A 22,025-nucleotide genomic window follows, 5' to 3' on the forward strand; every position below is an offset into this window, starting at 1 on the left:
ATGTGCACTGGTTCAAAATTCAGCATGTCCACTCCCCATGTAGTAGATGATTGAGAATTGGTAGCAGTCACCACCGGATCCACTGTCAGGATGATCCATCCTCTCTCCTTCATCAGCTTCAGATCCCACTGTTTACCTGAGCAGGAAGGTCTGGAATTGAAAATACATAGGATATTAAACAACATTCACTCAGTACATGGCACTCATTTTGGTTTATAAGCTGGAAATTGAGCCTTCAGTGCAGTGTCAAGAGTGTCAGGGTGGGCGAGTTGTCTAAGGCGCTGCGTTCAGGTTGCTGTCTCCTTTGGAGGCGTGGGTTCGAATCCCACTTCTGACAAGGGTCTTTTGCGAAGTGGATACATTTTTGAACTTTTTTTTTCCAAGCACCTGTGTCAAAAAGAATGTCAACAGTTTCTGTAAATTATCGATAAGATCTATTGTCCGTTGCTTGCACTAATTTCCTGAAGTTGGCTAAATCGCAGTAAATCGGTTAAGCGGGAAATCACAGCATCTTCAACAAATCGTGATAGAGGGGCAGAGATGAAGGTTTCGACCCTACATATCAAGAGCGCAGCTGTCAATAGTTCAGCAGGTTCACAGTGCAGAAGGTTCAGTGGCACCAGGGTCCCCTGCGTCCCAATCACAGCTGGTTTTTAACTTCTATATTCAGGGCATGGGAGGGGTGTGTTGCATCGTGCACACACGGTGCCTGTTTCGCAGATAAGTTTTAATAAATACACAGAGAATAATATAGAGTCATTGGCCACGAGGAACACCTTCCCTGACCTTTTATTCTCTCCAGTTCCACGTCACTGCGCCTACCATCCAACTCCAAAACTCGGGGGAGACTAACACTCCCTACCTCCCTTGGTGTGCATCATAGGCGTGCCCATGACGAACACAACATTTCTCCTTAACCAATACAAAACAAACATAGCTGCTCAAAAAAAAGATACTATACTAATCCAGTATACAAGAATGGTACACAACAAGAAATGCCACATTCAGTCAATCCACCCCGAATCCTTGCAGCCGCGTTGAGCATGGCAGTCGAGAACTGTACCGTTCAAGTCCTTGTCTCAGAGGCACTGAGTTGATTGGTATGGAGCCAGGCACCTCCTGATCTGAATCTTGAACTGGCTCCAAATTCTGTATGTCCACATCCCCTGTAGTAGATGATTGAGAATTAGTAGCAGTCACCACCGGCCATGTGCACTGGCTCAAAATTCAGCATGTCCACACCCCATGTAGTAGATGATTGAGAATTAGTAGCAGTCACCACCGGATCCACTGTCAGGATTATCCATCCTCTCTCCTTCATCAGCTTCAGATCCCACTGTTTCCCTGAGCAGGAAGGTCTGGAATTGAAAATACAGAGGACATTAAACAACATTCACTCAGTACATGGCACTCATTTTGGTTTATAAGCTGGAAATTGAGCCATCAGTGTAGTGTCAAGAGTGTCAGGATGGCCGAGTGGTCTAAGGTGCTGCGTTCAGGTCGCAGTCTCCTTAGGAGGCGTGGGTTCGAATCCCACTTCTGACAAGTGTCTTTTGCGAGGTGGATACATTTTTGGACTTTTTTTTTCCAAGCACCCGTATCAAAAACAATGTCAACAGTTTCTGTAAATTATTGATAAGATCTATTGTCCGTTGCTTGCACTAATTTCCTGAAGTTGGCTAAATCGCAGTAAATCGGTAAAGCGGGAAATCACAGCATCTTCAACAAATTGTGATAGAGGGGCAGAGATAAAGGTTTCGACCCTACATATCAAGAGCGCAGCTGTCAATAGTTCAGCAGGTTCACAGTGCAGAAGGTTCAGTGGCACCAGGGTCCCCTGCGTCCCAATCACAGCTGGTTTTTAACTTCTGTATTCAGGGCATGGGAGGGGTGTGATGCATCGTGCACACACGGTGCCTGTTTCGCAGATAAGTTTTAATAAATACACAGAGAATAATATAGAGTCATTGGCCACGAGGAACACCTTCCCTGACCTTTTATTCTCTCCGGTTCCACGTCACCGCGCCTACCATCCAACTCCAAAACTCGGGGGAGACTAACACTCCCTACCTCCCTTGGTGTGCATCAGAGGCGTGCCCATGACGAACACAACATTTCTCCTTAACCAATACAAAACAAACATAGCTGCTCAAAAAAAAAGATACTATACTAATCCATTATACAAGAATAGTACACAACAAGAAATGCCACATTCAGTCAATCCACCCCGAATCCTTGCAGCCGCGTTGAGCATGGCGGTCGAGGACACAAACTGTACCGTTCAAGTCCTTGTCTCAGAGGCACTGAGTTGATTGGTATGGAGCCAGGCACCTCCTGATCTGAATCTTGAACTGGCTCCAAATTCTGCATGTCCACACCCCCTGTAGTAGATGATTGAGAATTAGTAGCAGTCACCACCGGCCATGTGCACTGGCTCAAAATTCAGCATGTCCACACCCCATGTAGTAGATGATTGAGAATTAGTAGCAGTCACCACCGGATCCACTGTCAGGATGATCCATCCTCTCTCCTTCATCAGCTTCAGATCCCACTGTTTCCCTGAGCAGGAAGGTCTGGAATTGAAAATACAGAGGACATTAAAAAACATTCACTCAGTACATGGCACTCATTTTGGTTTATACGCTCGAAATTGAGCAATGAGCAAGGTGTGAAGAGTGTTAGGATGGCCGAGTGGTTTACGGCGGTGCATTCAGGTCACAGTCTCCTTTGGAGGCCTGGGTTCAAATCCCACTTCTGACAAGTGTCTTTTGCGAGGTGGATACATTTTTGGAATTTTTTTTACCAAGCACCCTTATCAAAAACAATGTCAACAGTTTCTGTAAATTATCGATAAGATCTATTGTCCGTTGCTTGCACTAATTTCCTGAAGTTGGCTAAATCGCAGTAAATTGGTAAAGCGGGAAATCACAGCATCTTCAACAAATCGTGATAGAGTCTTTGGCCACGAGGAACACCTTCCCCTACCTTTTACTAACACTCTCTACCTCCCTTGGTGTGCATCATGGGCGTGCCCATGACGAACACAACATTTCTCCTTAACCAATACAAAACAGACATAGCTGCTCAAAAAAAAGATCCTATACTAATCCAGCATACAAGAATAGTACACAACAAGAAATACCACACTCAGTCAATCCACCCCGAATCCTTGCAGCCACGTTGAGCATGGTGGTCGAGGACTCAAACTGTACCATTCAAATCCTTGTCTCAGGGGCACTGAGTTGATTGGTATGTAGCCAGGCACCTCCTGATCTGAATCTTGAACTGGCTCCAAATTCTGCATGTCCACACCCCCTGTAATAGATGATTGAGAATTAGTAGCAGTCACCACCGGATCCACTGTCAGGATGATCCATCCTTTCTTCTTCATCAGCTTCAGATCCCACTGTTTCCCTGAGCAGGAAGGTCTGGAATTGAAAATACAGAGGACATTAAACAACATTCACTCAGTACATGGCACTCATTTTGGTTTATAAGCTGGAAATTGAGGCATCAGTGCAGTGTCAGGATGGCCGAGTGGTCTAAGGCGCTGCGTTCAGGTCACAGTCTCCTTTGGAGGCGTGGGTTCGAATCCCACTTCTGACAAGTGTCTTGTGCGAGGTGGATACATTTTTGGACTTTTTTTTTCCAAGCACCCTTATCAAAAACAATGTCAACAGTTTCTGTAAATTATCGATAAGATCTATTGTCCGTTGCTTGCACTAATTGCCTGAAGTTGGCTAAATCGCAGTAAATCGGTAAAGCAGGAAATCACAGCATCTTCAACAAATCGTGATAGAGGGGCAGAGATAAAGGTTTCGACCCTACATATCAAAAGCTCAGCTGTCAATAGTTCAGCAGGTTCACAGTGCAGAAGGTTCAGTGGCACCAGGGTCCCCTGCGTCCCAATCACAGCTGGTTTTTAACTTCTGTATTCAGGGCATGGGAGGGGTGTGTTGCATCGTGCACACACAGTGCCTGTTTCACAGATAAGTTTTAATAAATACACAGAGAATAATATAGAGTCATTGGCCACGAGGAACACCTTCTCTTACCTTTTATTCTCTCCGGTTCCACGTCACCGCGCCTACCATCCAACTCCAAAACTCGGGGGAGACTACCACTCCCTACCTCCCTTGGTGTGCATCATAGGCGTGCCCATGACGAACACAACATTTCTCCTTAACCAATACAAAACAAACATAGCTGCTCAAAAAAAAGATACTATACTAAACCAGTATACAAGAATAGTACACAACAAGAAATGCCACATTCAGTCAATCCACCCCGAATCCTTGCAGCCGCGTTGAGCATGACGGTCGAGGACTCAAACTGTACCGTTCAAGTCCTTGTCTCAGAGGCACTGAGTTGATTGGTATGGAGCCAGGCACCTCCTGATCTGAATCTTGAACTGGCTCCAAATTCTGCATGTCCACACCCCCTGTAGTAGATGATTGAGAATTAGTAGCAGTCACCACCGGCCATGTGCACTGGCTCAAAATTCAGCATGTCCACACCCCATGTAGTAGATGATTGAGAATTAGTAGCAGTCACCACCGGATCCATTGTCAGGATGATCCATCCTCTCTCCTTCATCAGCTTCAGATCCCACTGTTTCCCTGAGCAGTAAGATCTGGAATTGAAAATACAGAGGACATTAAACAACATTCACTCAGTACATGGCACTCATTTTGGTCTATAAGCTGGAAATTGAGCCATCAGTGCAGTGACAAGTGTGTCAGGATGGCCGAGTGGTCTAAGGCGCTGCGTTCAGATCGCAGTCTCCTTTGGAGGCATGGGTTCGAATCCCACTTCTGACAAGTGTATTTTGCGAGGTGGATACATTTTTGGACTTTTTTTTTCCAAGCACCCGTATCAAAAACAATGTCAACAGTTTCTGTAAATTATCGATAAGATCTAATGTCCGTTGCTTGCACTAATTTCCTGAAGTTGGCTAAATCGCAGTAAATCGGTAAAGCGGGAAATCACAGCATCTTCAACAAATCGTGATAGAGGGGCAGAGATAAAGGTTTCGACCCTACATATCAAGAGCGCAGCTGTCAATAGTTCAGCAGGTTCACAGTGCAGAAGGTTCAGTGGCACCAGGGTCCCCTGCGTCCCAATCACAGCTGGTTTTTAACTTCTGTATTCAGGGCATGGGAGGGGTGTGTTGCGTCGTGCACACACAGTGCCTGTTTTGCAGATAAGTTTTGATAAATACACAAAGAATAATATGGAGTCTTTGGCCACGAGGAACACCTTCCCCTACCTTTTATTCTCTCCGGTTCCACGTCACCGCGCCTACCATCCAACTCCAAAACTCGGAGGAGACTAACACTCCCTACCTCCCTTGGTGTGCATCATAGGCGTGCCCATGACGAACACAACATTTCTCCTTAACCAATACAAAACAAACATAGCTGCTAAAAAAAAAGATACTATACTAATCCAGTATCCAAGAATAGTACACAACAAGAAATGCCACATTCAGTCAATCCACCCCGAATCCTTGCAGCCGCGTTGAGCATGGCAGTCGAGGACTCAAACTGTACCGTTCAAGTCCTTGTCTCAGAGGCACTGAGTTGATTGGTATGGAGCCAGGCACCTCCTCATCTGAATCTTGAACTGGCTCCAAATTCTGCATGTCCACACCCCTTGTAGTAGATGATTGAGAATTAGTAGCAGTCACCACCGGCCATGTGCACTGGCTCAAACTTCTGCATGTCCACACCCCATGTAGTCGATGATTGAGAATTAGTAGCAGTCACCACCGGATTCACTGTCAGGATGATCCATCTTCTCTCCTTCATCAGCTTCAGATCCCACTGTTTCCCTGAGCAGGAAGGTCTGGAATTGAAAATACAGAGGACATTAAACAACATTCACTCAGTACATGGCACTCATTTTGGTCTATAAGCTGGAAATTGAGCCATCAGTGCAGTGTCAAGAGTGTCATGATGGCCGAGTGATCTAAGGTGCTGCGTTCAGGTCGCAGACTCCTTTGGAGGCGTGGGTTCGAATCCCACTTCTGACAAGTGTATTTTGCGAGGTGGATACATTTTTGGACTTTTTTTTTCCAAGCACCCGTATCAAAAACAATGTCAACAGTTTCTGTAAATTATCGATAAGATCTATTGTCCGTTGCTTGCACTAATTTACTGAAGTTGGCTAAATCGCAGTAAATCGGTAAAGCGGGAAATCACAGCATCTTCAACAAATCGTGATAGAGGGGCAGAGAGAAAGGTTTCGACCCTACATATCAAGAGCGCTGCTGTCAATAGTTCAGCAGGTTCACAGTGCAGAAGGTTCAGTGGCACCAGGGTCCCCTGCGTCCCAATCACAGCTGGTTTTTAACTTCTGTATTCAGGGCATGGGAGGGGTGTGTTGCGTCGTGCAAACACAGTGCCTGTTTTGCAGATAAGTTTTGATAAATACACAAAGAATAATATGGAGTCTTTGGCCACGAGGAACACCTTCCCCTACCTTTTATTCTCTCCGGTTCCACGTCACCGCGCCTACCATCCAACTCCCAAACTCGGGGGAGACTAACACTCCCTACCTCCCTTGGTGTGCATCATAGGCGTGCCCATGACGAACACAACATTTCTCCTTAACCAATACAAATCAAACATAGCTGCTAAAAAAAAAGATACTATACTAATCCAGTATCCAAGAATAGTACACAACAAGAAATGCCACATTCAGTCAATCCACCCCGAATCCTTGCAGCCGCGTTGAGCATGGCGGTCGAGGACTCAAACTGTACCGTTCAAGTCCTTGTCTCAGAGGCACTGAGTTGATTGGTATGGAGCCAGGCACCTCCTGATCTGAATCTTGAACTGGCTCCAAATTCTGCATGTCCACACCCCTTGTAGTAGATGATTGAGAATTAGTAGCAGTCACCACCGGCCATGTGCACTGGCTCAAACTTCTGCATGTCCACACCCCATGTAGTCGATGATTGAGAATTAGTAGCAGTCACCACCGGATTCACTGTCAGGATGATCCATCCTCTCTCCTTCATCAGCTTCAGATCCCACTGTTTCCCTGAGCAGTAAGGTCTGGAATTGAAAATACAGAGGACATTAAATAACATTCACTCAGTACATGGCACTCATTTTGGTTTATAAGCTGGAAATTGAGCCATCCGTCTAGTGTCAAGAGTGTCAGGATGGCCAGGTGGTCTAAGGTGCTGGGTTCAGGTCATAGTCTCCCTTGGAGACGTAGGTTCAAACCCCACTCCTGACAAGTGTCTTTTGCGAGGTGGATACATTTTTGGACTTTTTTTTTCCAAGCATCCTTATCAAAAACAATGTCAACAGTTTCTGTAAATTATCGATAAGATCTATTGTCCATTGCTTGCACTAATTGCCTGAAGTTGGCTAAATCGCAGTAAATCGGTAAAGCAGGAAATCACAGCATCTTCAACAAATCGTGATAGAGGGGCCGAGATAAAGGTTTCGACCCTACATATCAAAAGCACAGCTGTCAATAGTTGAGCAGGTTCACAGTGCAGAAGGTTCAGTGGCACCAGGTTCCCCTGCATCCCAATCACAGCTGGTTTTTAACTTCTGTATTCAGGGCATGGGAGGGGTGTGTTGCGTCGTGCACACACAGTGCCTGTTTTGCAGATAAGTTTTAATAAATACACAAAGAAAATATGGAGTCTTTGGCCACGAGGAACACCTTCCCCTACCTTTTATTCTCTCCGGTTCCACGTCACCGCGCCTACCATCCAACTCCAAAACTCGGGGGAGACTAACACTCCCTACCTCCCTTGGTGTGCATCATAGGCGTGCCCATGACGAACACAACATTTCTCCTTAACCAATACAAAACAAACATAGCTGCTCAAAAAAAAGATACTATACTAATCCAGTATACAAGAATAGTACACAACAAGAAATGCCACATTCAGTCAATCCACCCCGAATCCTTGCAGCCGCGTTGAGCATGGCGGTCGAGGACTCAAACTGTACCGTTCAAGTCCTTGTCTCAGAGGCACTGAGTTGATTGGTATGGAGCCAGGCACCTCCTGATCTGAATCTTGAACTGGCTCCAAATTCTGCATGTCCACACCCCTTGTAGTAGATGATTGAGAATTAGTAGCAGTCACCACCGGCCATGTGCACTGGCTCAAACTTCTGCATGTCCACACCCCATGTAGTCAATGATTGAGAATTAGTAGCAGTCACCACCGGATTCACTGTCAGGATGATCCATCCTCTCTCCTTCATCAGCTTCAGATCCCACTGTTTCCCTGAGCAGGAAGGTCTGGAATTGAAAATACAGAGGACATTAAATAACATTCACTCAGTACATGGCACTCATTTTGGTTTATAAGCTGGAAATTGTGCCATCCGTCTAGTGTCAAGAGTGTCACGATGGCCATGTGGTCTAAGGTGCTGGGTTCAGGTCACAGTCTCCTTTGGCGATGTAGGTTCTAACCCCACTCCTGACAAGTGTCTTTTGCGAGGTGGATACATTTTTGGACATTTTTTTTCCAAGCACCCTTATCAAAAACAATGTCAACAGTTTCTGTAAATTATCGATAAGATCTATTGTCCATTGCTTGCACTAATTGCCTGAAGTTGGCTAAATCGCAGTAAATCGGTAAAGCAGGAAATCACAGCATCTTCAACAAATCGTGATAGAGGGGCCGAGATAAAGGTTTCGACCCTACATATCAAAAGCACAGCTGTCAATAGTTCAGCAGGTTCACAGTGCAGAAGGTTCAGTGGCACCAGGTTCCCCTGCATCCCAATCACAGCTGGTTTTTAACTTCTGTATTCAGGGCATGGGAGGGGTGTGTTGCATCGTGCACACACAGTGCCTGTGTCGCAGATAAGTTTTAATAAATACACAGAGAATAATATAGAGTCATTGGCCACGAGGAACACCTTCCCTGACCTTGTATTCTCTCCGGTTCCACGTCACCGCGCCTACCATCCAACTCCACAACTCGGGGGAGACTAACACTCCCTACCTCCCTTGGTGTGCATCATAGGCGTGCCCATGACGAACACAACATTTCTCCTTAACCAATACAAAACAAACATAGCTGCTCAAAAAAAAGATACTATACTAATCCAGTATACAAGAATGGTACTCAACAAGAAATGCCACATTCAGTCATTCCACCCCGAATCCTTGCAGCCGTATTGAGCATGGCGGTCGAGGACTCAAACTGTACCGTTCAAGTCCTTGTCTCAGAGGCACTGAGTTGATTGGTATGGAGCCAGGCACCTCCTTATCTGAATTGTGAACTGGCTCCAAATTCTGCAAGTCCACACCCCTTGTAGTAGATGATTGAGAATTAGTAGCAGTCACCACCCGCCATGCGCACTGGCTCAAACTTCTGCATGTCCACAACCCATGTAGTCAATGATTGAGAATTAGTAGCAGTCACCACCGGATTCACTGTCAGGATGATCCATCCTCTCTCCTTCATCAGCTTCAGATCCCACTGTTTCCCTGAGCAGGAAGGTCTGGAATTGAAAATACAGAGGACATTAAATAACATTCACTCAGTACATGGCACTCATTTTGGTTTATAAGCTGAAAATTGAGCCATCCGTCTAGTGTCAAGAGTGTCACGATGGCCAGGTGGTCTAAGGTGCTGGGTTCAGGTCACAGTCTCCCTCGGAGACGTAGGTTCAAACCCCACTCCTGACAAGTGTCTTTTGCGAGGTGGATACATTTTTGGACTTTTTTTTTCCAAGCACCCTTATCAAAAACAATGTCAACAGTTTCTGTAAATTATCGATAAGATCTATTGTCCATTGCTTGCACTAATTGCCTGAAGTTGGCTAAATCGCAGTAAATCGGTAAAGCAGGAAATCACAGCATCTTCAACAAATCGTGATAGAGGGCCGAGATAAAGGTTTCGACCCTACAAATCAAAAGCACAGCTGTCAATAGTTCAGCAGGTTCACAGTGCAGAAGGTTCAGTGGCACCAGGTTCCCCTGCATCCCAATCACAGCTGGTTTTTAACTTCTGTATTCAGGGCATGGGAGGGGTGTGTTGCATCGTGCACACACAGTGCCTGTGTCGCAGATAAGTTTTAATAAATACTCAGAGAATAATATAGAGTCATTGGCCACGAGGAACACCTTCCCTGACCTTGTATTCTCTCCGGTTCCACGTCACCGCGCCTACCATCCAACTCCAAAACTCGGGGGAGACTAACACTCCCTACCTCCCTTGGTGTGCATCATAGGCGTGCCCATGACGAACACAACATTTCTCCTTAACCAATACAAAACAAACATAGCTGCTCAAAAAAAAGATACTATACTAATCCAGTATACAAGAATGGTACACAACAAGAAATGCCACATTCAGTCATTCCACCCCGAATCCTTGCAGCCGCATTGAGCATGGCGGTCGAGGACTCAAACTGTACCGTTCAAGTCCTTGTCTCAGAGGCACTGAGTTGATTGGTATGGAGCCAGGCACCTCCTTATCTGAATTGTGAACTGGCTCCAAATTCTGCAAGTCCACACCCCTTGTAGTAGATGATTGAGAATTAGTAGCAGTCACCACCCGCCATGCGCACTGGCTCAAACTTCTGCATGTCCACACCCCATGTAGTCGATGATTGAGAATTAGTAGCAGTCACCACCGGATTCACTGTCAGGATGATCCATCCTCTCTCCTTCATCAGCTTCAGGTCCCACTGTTTCCCTGAGCAGGAAGGTCTGGAATTGAAAATACAGAGGACATTAAACAACATTCACTCAGTACATGGCACTCATTTTGGTTTATACGCTCGAAATTGAGCCATGAGCAAAGTGTGAAGAGTGTCAGGATGGCCGAGTGGTCTAAGGCACTGCGTTTAGGTCGCAGTCTCCCTTGAAGGTGTGGGTTCAAATCCCACCTCTGACAAGTGTATTTTGCGAGGTGGATACATTTTTGGACTTTTTTTTCCCAAGCACCGTATCAAAAACAATGTCAACAGTTTCTGTAAATTATCGATAAGATCTATTTTCCGTTGCTTGCACTAATTGCCTGAATTTGGCTAAATCGCAGTAAATCGGTAAAGCAGGAAATCACAGCATCTTCAACAAATCGTGATAGAGGGGCCGAGATAAAGGTTTCGACCCTACATATCAAAAGCGCAGCTGTCAATAGTTCAGCAGGTTCACAGTGCAGAAGGTTCAGTGGCACCAGGGTCCCCTGCGTCACAATCACAGCTTGTTTTTAACTTCTGTATTCAGGGGATGGGAGGGGTGGGGGTGTTGCGTCGTGCACACACAGTGCCTGTTTTGCAGAGAAGTTTTAATAAATACACAAAGAATAATATAGAGTCTTTGGCCACGAGGAACACCTTCCCCTACCTTTTATTCTCTCCGATTCCACATCACCGCACCTAACATCCAACTCCAAAACTCGGGGGAGACTAACACTCCCTACCTCCCTTGGTGTGCATCATGGGCGTGCCCATGACGAACACAACATTTCTCCTTAACCAATACAAAACAAACATAGCTGCTCAAAAAAAAGATACTATACTAATCCAGTATACAAGAATAGTACACAACAATAAATACCACATTCAGTCAATCCACCCCGAATCCTTGCAGCCGCGTTGAGCATGGCGGTCGAGGACTCAAACTGTACCGTTCAAGTCCTTGTCTCAGAGGCACTGAGTTGATTGGTATGGAGCCAGGCACCTCCTGATCTGAATCTTGAACTGGCTCCAAAATTCTGCAAGTCCACACCCCATGTAGTAGATGATTGAGAATTAGTAGCAGTCACCACAGAGTCCACTGTCAGGATGATCCATCCTCTCTCCTTCATCAGCTTCAGATCCCACTGTTTCCCTGAGCAGGAAGGTCTGGAATTGAAAATACAGAGGACATTAAATAACATTCACTCAGTACATGGCACTCATTTTGGTTTATAAGCTGAAAATTGAGCCATCAGTCTGGTGTCAAGAGTGTCAGGATGGCCGGGTGGTCTAAGGTGCTGCATTCAGATCGCAGTCTCCCTTGGAGACGTGGGTTCAACCCCACTTCTGACAAGTGTCTTTTGCGAGGTGGATACATTTTTGGACTTTTTTTTCCAAGCACCCTTATCAAAAACAATGTCAACAGTTTCTGTAAATTATCAATAAGATCTATTGTCCGTTGCTTGCACTAATTGCCTGAAGTTGGCTAAATCGCAGTAAATCGGTAAAGCAGGAAATCACAGCATCTTTAACAAATCGTGATAGAGGGGCAGAGATAAAGGTTTCGACCCTACATATCAAAAGCACAGCTGTCAATAGTTCAGCAGGTTCACAGTGCAGAAGGTTCAGTGGCACCAGGGTCCCCTGCATCCCAATCACAGCTGGTTTTTAACTTCTGTATTCAGGGCATGGGAGGGGTGTGTTGCATCGTGCACACACAGTGCCTGTTTCACAGATAAGTTTTAATAAATACTCAGAGAATAATATAGAGTCATTGGCCACGAGGAACACCTTCTCTGACCTTTTATTCTCTCCGGTTCCACGTCACCGCGCCTACCATCCAACTCCAAAACTCGGGGGAGACTAACACTCCCTACCTCCCTTGGTGTGCATCATAGGCGTGCCCATGACGAACACAACATTTCTCCTTAACCAATACAAAACAAACATAGCTGCTCAAAAAAAAGATACTATACTAAACCAGTATACAAGAATAGTACACAACAAGAAATGCCACATTCAGTCAATCCACCCCGAATCCTTGCAGCCGCGTTGAGCATGGCGGTCGAGGACTCAAACTGTACCGTTCAAGTCCTTGTCTCAGAGGCACTGAGTTGATTGGTATGGAGCCAGGCACCTCCTGATCTGAATCTTGAACTGGCTCCAAATTCTGCATGTCCACACCCCCTGTAGTAGATGATTGAGAATTAGTAGCAGTCACCACCGGCCATGTGCACTGGCTCAAAATTCAGCATGTCCACACCCCATGTAGTAGATGATTGAGAATTAGTAGCAGTCACCACCGGATCCACTGTCAGGATGATCCATCCTCTCTCCTTCATCAGCTTCAGATCCCACTGTTTCCCTGAGCAGTAAGATCTGGAATTGAAAATACAGAGGACATTAAACAACATTCACTCAGTACATGGCACTCATTTTGGTCTATAAGCTGGAAATTGAGCCATCAGTGCAGTGTCAAGAGTGTCAGGATGGCCGAGTGGTCTAAGGTGCTGCGTTCAGGTCGCAGTCTCCTTTGGAGGCGTGGGTTCGAATCCCACTTCTGACAAGTGTATTTTGCGAGGTGGATACATTTTTGGACTTTTTTTTTTCCAAGCACCCGTATCAAAAACAATGTCAACAGTTTCTGTAAATTATCGATAAGATCTATTGTCCGTTGCTTCCACTAATTTCCTGAAGTTGGCTAAATCGCAGTAAATCGGTAAAGCGGGAAATCACAGCATCTTCAACAAATTCGTGATAGAGGGGCAGAGATAAAGGTTTCGACCCTACATATCAAGAGCGCAGCTGTCAATAGTTCAGCAGGTTCACAGTGCAGAAGGTTCAGTGGCACCAGGGTCCCCTGCGTCCCAATCACAGCTAGTTTTTAACTTCTGTATTCAGGGCATGGGAGGGGTGTGTTGCGTCGTGCACACACAGTGCCTGTTTTGCAGATAAGTTTTAATAAATACACAAAGAATAATATGGAGTCTTTGGCCACGAGGAACACCTTCCCCTTCCACCTTCTCTCCGGTTCCACGTCACCGCGCCTACCATCCAACTCCAAAACTCGGGGGAGACTAACACTCCCTACCTCCCTTGGTGTGCATCATAGGCGTGCCCATGACGAACACAACATTTCTCCTTAACCAATACAAAACAAACATAGCTGCTAAAAAAAAAGATACTATATTAATCCAGTATACAAGAATAGTACATAACAAGAAATGCCACATTCAGTCAATCCACCCCGAATCCTTGCAGCCGCGTTGAGCATGGCGGTGAAGGACTCAAACTGTACCGTTCCAGTCCTTGTCTCAGAGGCACTGAGTTGATTGGTATGGAGCCAGGCACCTCCTGATCTGAATCTTGAACTGGCTCCAAATTCTGCATGTCCACACCCCTTGTAGTAGATGATTGAGAATTAGTAGCAGTCACCACCGGCCATGTGCACTGGCTCAAACTTCTGCATGTCCACACCCCATGTAGTCGATGATTGAGAATTAGTAGCAGTCACCACCGGATTCACTGTCAGGATGATCCATCCTCTCTCCTTCATCAGCTTCAGATCCCACTGTTTCCCTGAGCAGGAAGGTCTGGAATTGAAAATACAGAGGACATTAAACAACATTCACTCAGTACATGGCACTCATTTTGGTTTATACGCTCGAAATTGAGCCATGAGCAAGGCGTGAAGAGTGTCAGGATGGCCGAGTGGTCTAAGGCACTGCGTTCAGGTCGCAGTCTCCCTTGGAGTTGTGGGTTCAAACCCTACTTCTGGTAAGTGTATTTTGCGAGGTGGATACATTTTTGGACTTTTTTTTCCCAAGCACCGTATCAAAAACAATGTCAACAGTTTCCGTAAATTATCGATAAGATCTATTGTCCGTTGCTTGCACTAATTGCCTGAAGTTGGCTAAATCGCAGTAAATCGGTAAAGCAGGAAATCACAGCATCTTCAACAAATCGTGATAGAGGGGCAGAGATAAAGGTTTCGACCCTACATATCAAGAGCGCAGCTGTCAATAGTTCAGCAGGTTCACAGTGCAGAAGGTTCAGTGGCACCAGGGTCCCCTGCGTCCCAATCACAGCTGGTTTTTAACTTCTGTATTCAGGGCATGGGAGGGGTGTGTTGCATCGTGCACACATGGTGCCTGTTTCGCAGATAAGTTTTAATAAATACACAGAGAATAATATAGAGTCATTGGCCACGAGGAACACCTTCCCTGACCTTTTATTCTCTCCAGTTCCACGTCACCGCGCCTACCATCCAACTCCAAAACTCGGGGGAGACTAACACTCCCTACCTCCCTTGGTGTGCATCATAGGCGTGCGCATGACGAACACAACATTTCTCCTTAACCAATACAAAACAAACATAGCTGCTCAAAATAACGATACAATACTAATCCAGTATACAAGAATAGTACACAACAAGAAATGCCGCATTCAGTCAATCCACCCCGAATCCTTGCAGCCGCGTTGAGCATGGCGGTCGAGGACTCAAACTGTACCGTTCAAGTCCTTGTCTCAGAGGCACTGAGTTGATTGGTATGGAGCCAGGCACCTCCTGATCTGAATCTTGAACTGGCTCCAAATTCTGCATGTCTACACCCCTTGTAGTTGATGATTGAGAATTAGTAGCAGTCACCACCCGCCATGTGCACTGGTTCAAACTTCTGCATGTCCACACCCCATGTAGTCGATGATTGAGAATTAGTAGCAGTCACCACCGGATTTACTGTCAGGATCATCCATCCTCTCTCCTTCATCAGCTTCAGATCCCACTGTTTCCCTGAGCAGGAAGGTCTGGAATTGAAAATACAGAGGACATTAAACAACATTCACTGAGTACATGGCACTCATTTTGGTTTATACGCTCGAAATTGAGCCATGAGCGAGGTGTGAAAAGTGTCAGGATGGCCGAGTGGTCTAAGGTGCTGCGTTCAGGTCGCAGTCTCTCTTGGAGGCGTGGGTTCAAATCCCACTTCTGACAAGTGTATTTTGCGAGGTGGATACATTTTTGGACTTTTTTTTCCCAAGCACCGTATCAAAAACAATGTCAACAGTTTCTGTAAATTATCGATAAGATCTATTTTCCGTTGCTTGCACTAATTGCCTGAAGTTGGCTAAATCGCAGTAAATCGGTAAAGCAGGAAATCACAGCATCTTCAACAAATCGTGATAGAGGGGCCGAGATAAAGGTTTCGACCCTACATATTAAAAGCGCAGCTGTCAATAGTTCAGCAGGTTCACAGTGCAGAAGGTTCAGTGGCACCAGGGTCCCCTGCGTCCCAATCACAGCTGGTTTTTAACTTCTGTATTCAGGGGATGGGAGGGGTGGGGGTGTTGCGTCGTGCACACACAGTGCCTGTTTTCCAGGGAAGTTTTAATAAATACACAAAGAATAATATGGAGTCTTTGGCCACGAGGAACACCTTCCCCTACCTTTTATTCTCTCCGATTCCACATCACCGCACCTACCATCCAACTCCAAAACTCGGGGGAGACTAACACTCCCTACCTCCCTTGGTGTGCATCATGGGCATACCCATGACGAACAAAACATTTCTCCTTAACCAATACAAAACAAACATAGCTGCTCAAAAAAAAGATACTATACTAATCCAGTATACAAGAATAGTACACAACAATAAATACCACATTCAGTCAATCCACCCCGAATCCTTGCAGCCGCGTTGAGCATGGCGGTCGAGGACTCAAACTGTACCGTTCAAGTCTCTTGTCTCAGAGGCACTGAGTTGATTGGTATGGAGCCAGGCACCTCCTGATCTGAATCTTGAACTGGCTCCAAATTCTGCATGTCCACACCCCCTGTAGTAGATGATTGAGAATTAGTAGCATTCACCACCGGCCATATGCACTGACTCAAAATTCTGCAAGTCCACACCCCATGTAGTAGATGATTGACAATTAGTAGCAGTCACCACAGGGTCCACTGTCAGGATGATCCATCCTCTCTCCTTCATCAGCTTCAGATCCCACTGTTTCCCTGAGCAGGAAGGTCTGGAATTGAAAATATAGAGGACATTAAATAACATTCACTCAGTACATGGCATTCATTTTGGTTTATAAGCTGAAAATTGAGACATTAGTCTGGTGTCAAGTGTGTCAGGATGGCCGGGTGGTCTAAGGTGCTGCATTCAGGTCACAGTCTCCCTTGGAGAAGTCGGTTCAAACCCCACTTCTGACAAATGTCTTTTGCGAGGTGGATACCTTTTTTGACTTTTTTTTTCCAAGCACCCTTATCAAAAACAATGTCAACAGTTTCTGTAAATTATCGATAAGATCTATTGTCCGTTGCTTGCACTAATTGCCTGAAATTGGCTAAATCGCAGTAAATCGGTAAAGCAGGAAATCACAGCATCTTCAACAAATCGTGATAGAGGGGCCGAGATAAAGGTTTCGACCCTACATATCAAAAGCACAGCTGTCAATAGTTCAGCAGGTTTTCAGTGCAGAAGGTTCAGTGGCACCAGGGTCCCCTGCGTCCCAATCACAGCTGGTTTTTAACTTCTGCATTCAGGGCATGGGAGGGGTGTGTTGCATCGTGCACACACAGTGCCTGTTTCGCAGATAAGTTTTAATAAATACACAGAGAATAATATAGAGTCATTGACCACGAGGAACACCTTCCCTGACCTTTTATTCTCTCCGGTTCCACGTCACCGGGCCTACCATCCAACTCCAAAACTCGGGGGAGACTAACACTCCCTACCTCCCTTGGTGTGCATCATAGGCGTGCCAATGACGAACACAACATTTCTCCTTAACCAATACAAAACAAACATAGCTGCTCAAAAAAAAGATACTATACTAATCCAGTATACAAGAATGGTACACAACAAGAAATGCCACATTCAGTCAATCCACCCCGAATCCTTGCAGCCGCGTTGAGCATGGCGGTCGAGGACTCAAACTGTACTGTTCAAGTCCTTGTCTCAGAGGCACTGAGTTGATAGGTATGGAGCCAGGCACCTCCTGATCTGAACCGTGAACTGGCTCCAAATTCTGCAAGTCCACACCCCTTATGGTAGATGATTGAGAATTAGTAGCAGTCACCACCCGCCATGTGCACTGGCTCAAACTTCTGCATGTCCACACCCCATGTAGTCGATGATTGAGAATTAGTAGCAGTCACCACCGGATTCACTGTCAGGATGATCCATCCTCTCTCCTTCATCAGCTTCAGATCCCACTGTTTCCCTGAGCAGGAAGGTCTGGAATTGAAAATACAGAGGACATTAAACAACATTCACTCAGTACATGGCACTCATTTTGGTTTATACGCTCGAAATTGAGCCATGAGCGAGGTGTGAAGAGTGTCAGGATGGCCGAGTGGTCTAAGGCGCTGCGTTCAGGTCGCAGAGTCCCTTGGAGGGGTAGGTTCAAATCCCACTTCTGACAAGTGTATATTGCGAGGTGGATACATTTTTGTACTTTTTTTTCCTAAGCACCGTATCAAAAACAATGTCAACAGTTTCTGTAAATTATCGATAAGATCTATTTTCTGTTGCTTGCACTAATTGCCTAAAGTTGGCTAAATCGCAGTAAATCGGTAAAGCGGGAAATCACAGCATCTTCAACAAATCGTGATAGAGGGGCCGAGATAAGGGTTTCGACCCTACATATCAAAAGCACAGCTGTCAATAGTTCAGCAGGGTCACAGTGCAGAAGGTTGAGTGGCACCAGGGTCCCCTGCGTCCCAATCACAGCTGGTTTTTAACTTCTGTATTCAGGGCATGGGAGGGGTGTGTTGCATCGTGCACACACAGTGCCTGTTTTGCAGATAAGTTTTAATAAATACACAGAGAATAATATAGAGTCATTGGCCACGAGGAACACCTTCCCTGACCTTTTATTCTCTCCGGTTCCACGTCACCGCGCCTACCATCCAACTCCAAAACTCGGGGTAGACTAACACTCCCTACCTCCCTTGGTGTGCATCATAGGCGTGCCCATGACGAACACAACATTTCTCCTTAACCAATACAAAACAAACATAGCTGCTCAAAAAAAAGATACTATACTAAACCAGTATACAAGAATAGTACACAACAAGAAATGCCACATTCAGTCAATCCACCCCGAATCCTTGCAGCCGCGTTGAGCATGGCGGTCGAGGACTCAAACTGTACCGTTCAAGTCCTTGTCTCAGAGGCACTGAGTTGATTGGTATGGAGCCAGGCACCTCCTGATCTGAATCTTGAACTGGCTCCAAATTCTGCATGTCCACACCCCCTGTAGTAGATGATTGAGAATTAGTAGCAGTCACCACCGGCCATGTGCACTGGCTCAAAATTCAGCATGTCCACACCCCATGTAGTAGATGATTGAGAATTAGTAGCAGTCACCAACGGATCCACTGTCAGGATGATCCATCCTCTCTCCTTCATCAGCTTCAGATCCCACTGTTTCCCTGAGCAGTAAGGTCTGGAATTAAAAATACAGAGGACATTAAACGACATTCACTCAGTACATGGCACTCATTTTGGTTTATAAGCTGGAAATTGAGCCATCAGTGCAGTGTCAAGAGTGTCAGGATGGCGAGTGTTCTAAGGCGCTACGTTCAGGTCGCAGTCTACGTTGGAGGCGTGGGTTCGAATCCCACTTCTGACAAGTGTCTTTTGCGAGGTGGATACATTTTTGGACTTTTTTTTCCCAAGCACCGTATCAAAAACAATGTCAACAGTTTCTGTAAATTATCAATAAGATCTATTGTCCGTTGCTTGCACTAATTTCCTGAAGTTGGCTAAATCGCAGTAAATCGGTAAAGCAGGAAATCACAGCATCTTCAACAAATCGTGATAGAGGGGCTGAGATAAAGGTTTCGACCCTACATATTAAAAGCGCAGCTGTCAATAGTTCAGCAGGTTCACAGTGCAGAAGGTTCAGTGGCACCAGGGTCCCCTGCGTCCCAATCACAGCTGGTTTTTAACTTCTGTATTCAGGGGATGGGAGGGGTGGGGGTGTTGTGTCTTGCACACACAGTGCCTGTTTTCCAGAGAAGTTTTAATAAATACACAAAGAATAATATGGAATCTTCGGCCACGAGGAACACCTTCCCCTACCTTTTATTCTCTCCGATTCCACATCACCGCACCTACCATCCAACTCCAAAACTCGTTGGAGACTAACACTCCCTACCTCCCTTGGTTTGCATCATGGGCATGCCCATGACGAACACAACATTTCTCCTTAACCAATACAAAACAAACATAGCTGCTCAAAAAAAAGATACTATACTAATCCAGTATACAAGAATAGTACATAACAATAAATACCACATTCAGTCAATCCACCCCGAATCCTTGCAGCCGCGTTGAGCATGGCGGTCGAGGACTCAAACTGTACCGTTCAAGTCTCTTGTCTCAGAGGCACTGAGTTGATTGGTATGGAGCCAGGCACCTCCTGATCTGAATCTTGAACTGGCTCCAAATTCTGCATGTCCACACCCCCTGTAGTAGATGATTGAGAATTAGTAGCAGTCACCACCGGCCATATGCACTGACTCAAAATTCTGCAAGTCCGCACCCCATCTAGTAGATGATTGAGAATTAGTAGCAGTCACCACAGGGTCCACTGTCAGGATGATCCATCCTCTCTCCTTCATCAGCTTCAGATCACGCTGTTTCCCTGAGCAGGAAGATCTGGAATTGAAAATACAGAGGACATTAAATAACATTCACTCAGTACATGGCACTCATTTTGGTTTATAAGCTGGAAATTGAGACATCAGTCTGGTGCCGAGAGTGTCAGGATGGCCGGGTGGTCTAAGGTGCTGCATTCAGGTCACAGTTTCCCTTGGAAAAGTGGGTTCAAACCCCACTTCTGACAAGTGTCTTTTGCGAGGTGGATACATTTTTGGACTTTTTTTTTCCAAGCACCCTTATCAAAAACAATGTCAACAGTTTCTGTAAATTATCGAAAAGATCTATTGTGCGTTGCTTGCACTAATTGCCTGAAATTGGCTAAATCGCAGTAAATCGGTAAAGCAGGAAATCACAGCATCTTCAACAAATCGTGATAGAGGGGCCGAGATAAAGGTTTCGACCCTACATATCAAAAGCACAGCTGTCAATAGTTCAGCAGGTTTTCAGTGCAGAAGGTTCAGTGGCACCAGGGTCCCCTGCGTCCCAATCACAGCTGGTTTTTAACTTCTGCATTCAGGGCATGGGATGGGTGTGTTGCATCTTGCACACACAGTGCCTGTTTCGCAGATAAGTTTTAATAAATACACAGAGAATAATATAGAGTCATTGGCCACGAGGAACACCTTCCCTGACCTTTTATTCTCTCCGGTTCCACGTCACCGTGCCTACCATCCAACTCCAAAACTCGGGGGAGACTAACACTCCCTACCTCCCTTGGTGTGCATCATAGGCGTGCCAATGACGAACACAACATTTCTCCTTAACCAATACAAAACAAACATAGCTGCTCAAAAAAAAGATACTATACTAATCCAGTATACAAGAATGGTACACAACAAGAAATGCCACATTCAGTCAATCCACCCCGAATCCTTGCAGCCGCGTTGAGGATGGCGGTCGAGGACTCAAACTGTACCGTTCAAGTCCTTGTCTCAGAGGCACTGAGTTGATAGGTATGGAGCCAGGCACCTCCTGATCTGAACCGTGAACTGGCTCCAAATTCTGCAAGTCCACACCCCTTATAGTAGATGATTGAGAATTAGTAGCAGTCACCACCCGCCATGTGCACTGGCTCAAACTTCTGCATGTCCACACCCCATGTAGTCGATGATTGAGAATTAGTAGCAGTCACCACCGAATTCACTGTCAGGATGATCCATCCTCTCTCCTTCATCAGCTTCAGATCCCACTGTTTCCCTGAGCAGGAAGGTCTGGAATTGAAAATACAGAGGACATTAAACAACATTCACTCAGTACATGGCACTCATTTTGGTTTATACGCTCGAAATTGAGCCATGAGCGAGGTGTCAAGAGTGTCAGGATGGCCGAGTGGTCTAAGGCGCTGCGTTCAGGTCGCAGTCTCCCTTGGAGGGGTGGGTTCAAATCCCACTTCTGACAAGTGTATATTGCGAGGTGGATACATTTTTGTACTTTTTTTTCCTAAGCACCGTATCAAAAACAATGTCAACAGTTTCTGTAAATTATCGATAAGATCTATTTTCCGTTGCTTCCACTAATTGCCTAAAGTTGGCTAAATCGCAGTAAATCGGTAAAGCGGGAAATCACAGCATCTTCAACAAATCGTGATAGAGGGGCCGAGATAAGGGTTTCGACCCTACATATCAAAAGCACAGCTGTCAATAGTTCAGCAGGGTCACAGTGCAGAAGGTTCAGTGGCACC

General features: G+C 45.7%; 7 non-coding genes across 7 annotated transcripts; all 7 read left to right on the top strand.

The window, feature by feature from the left end:
• The first annotated feature begins 1,462 nt into the window (after window positions 1–1,462).
• On the top strand, window positions 1,463–1,545 carry TRNAL-CAG (transfer RNA leucine (anticodon CAG)). The gene has a single exon. It is a non-coding gene; the product is annotated as a tRNA-Leu (tRNA).
• A 1,978-nt stretch (window positions 1,546–3,523) lies between these two features.
• Window positions 3,524–3,606, top strand: TRNAL-CAG (transfer RNA leucine (anticodon CAG)). The gene has a single exon. It is a non-coding gene; the product is annotated as a tRNA-Leu (tRNA).
• A 1,131-nt stretch (window positions 3,607–4,737) lies between these two features.
• TRNAL-CAG (transfer RNA leucine (anticodon CAG)) lies at window positions 4,738–4,820 on the top strand. Its single transcript has one exon. It is a non-coding gene; the product is annotated as a tRNA-Leu (tRNA).
• Window positions 4,821–10,805: 5,985 nt separating this feature from the next.
• TRNAL-UAG (transfer RNA leucine (anticodon UAG)) lies at window positions 10,806–10,888 on the top strand. The gene has a single exon. It is a non-coding gene; the product is annotated as a tRNA-Leu (tRNA).
• A 2,268-nt stretch (window positions 10,889–13,156) lies between these two features.
• TRNAL-CAG (transfer RNA leucine (anticodon CAG)) lies at window positions 13,157–13,239 on the top strand. The gene has a single exon. It is a non-coding gene; the product is annotated as a tRNA-Leu (tRNA).
• A 2,344-nt stretch (window positions 13,240–15,583) lies between these two features.
• Window positions 15,584–15,666, top strand: TRNAL-CAG (transfer RNA leucine (anticodon CAG)). The gene has a single exon. It is a non-coding gene; the product is annotated as a tRNA-Leu (tRNA).
• A 5,993-nt stretch (window positions 15,667–21,659) lies between these two features.
• Window positions 21,660–21,742, top strand: TRNAL-CAG (transfer RNA leucine (anticodon CAG)). Its single transcript has one exon. It is a non-coding gene; the product is annotated as a tRNA-Leu (tRNA).
• The last annotated feature ends 283 nt before the right edge of the window (window positions 21,743–22,025 follow it).

This window comes from Pleurodeles waltl, unplaced genomic scaffold (assembly GCF_031143425.1).
Source record: "Pleurodeles waltl isolate 20211129_DDA unplaced genomic scaffold, aPleWal1.hap1.20221129 scaffold_39, whole genome shotgun sequence".
In the NCBI taxonomy this organism is placed as follows: domain Eukaryota; kingdom Metazoa; phylum Chordata; class Amphibia; order Caudata; family Salamandridae; genus Pleurodeles; species Pleurodeles waltl.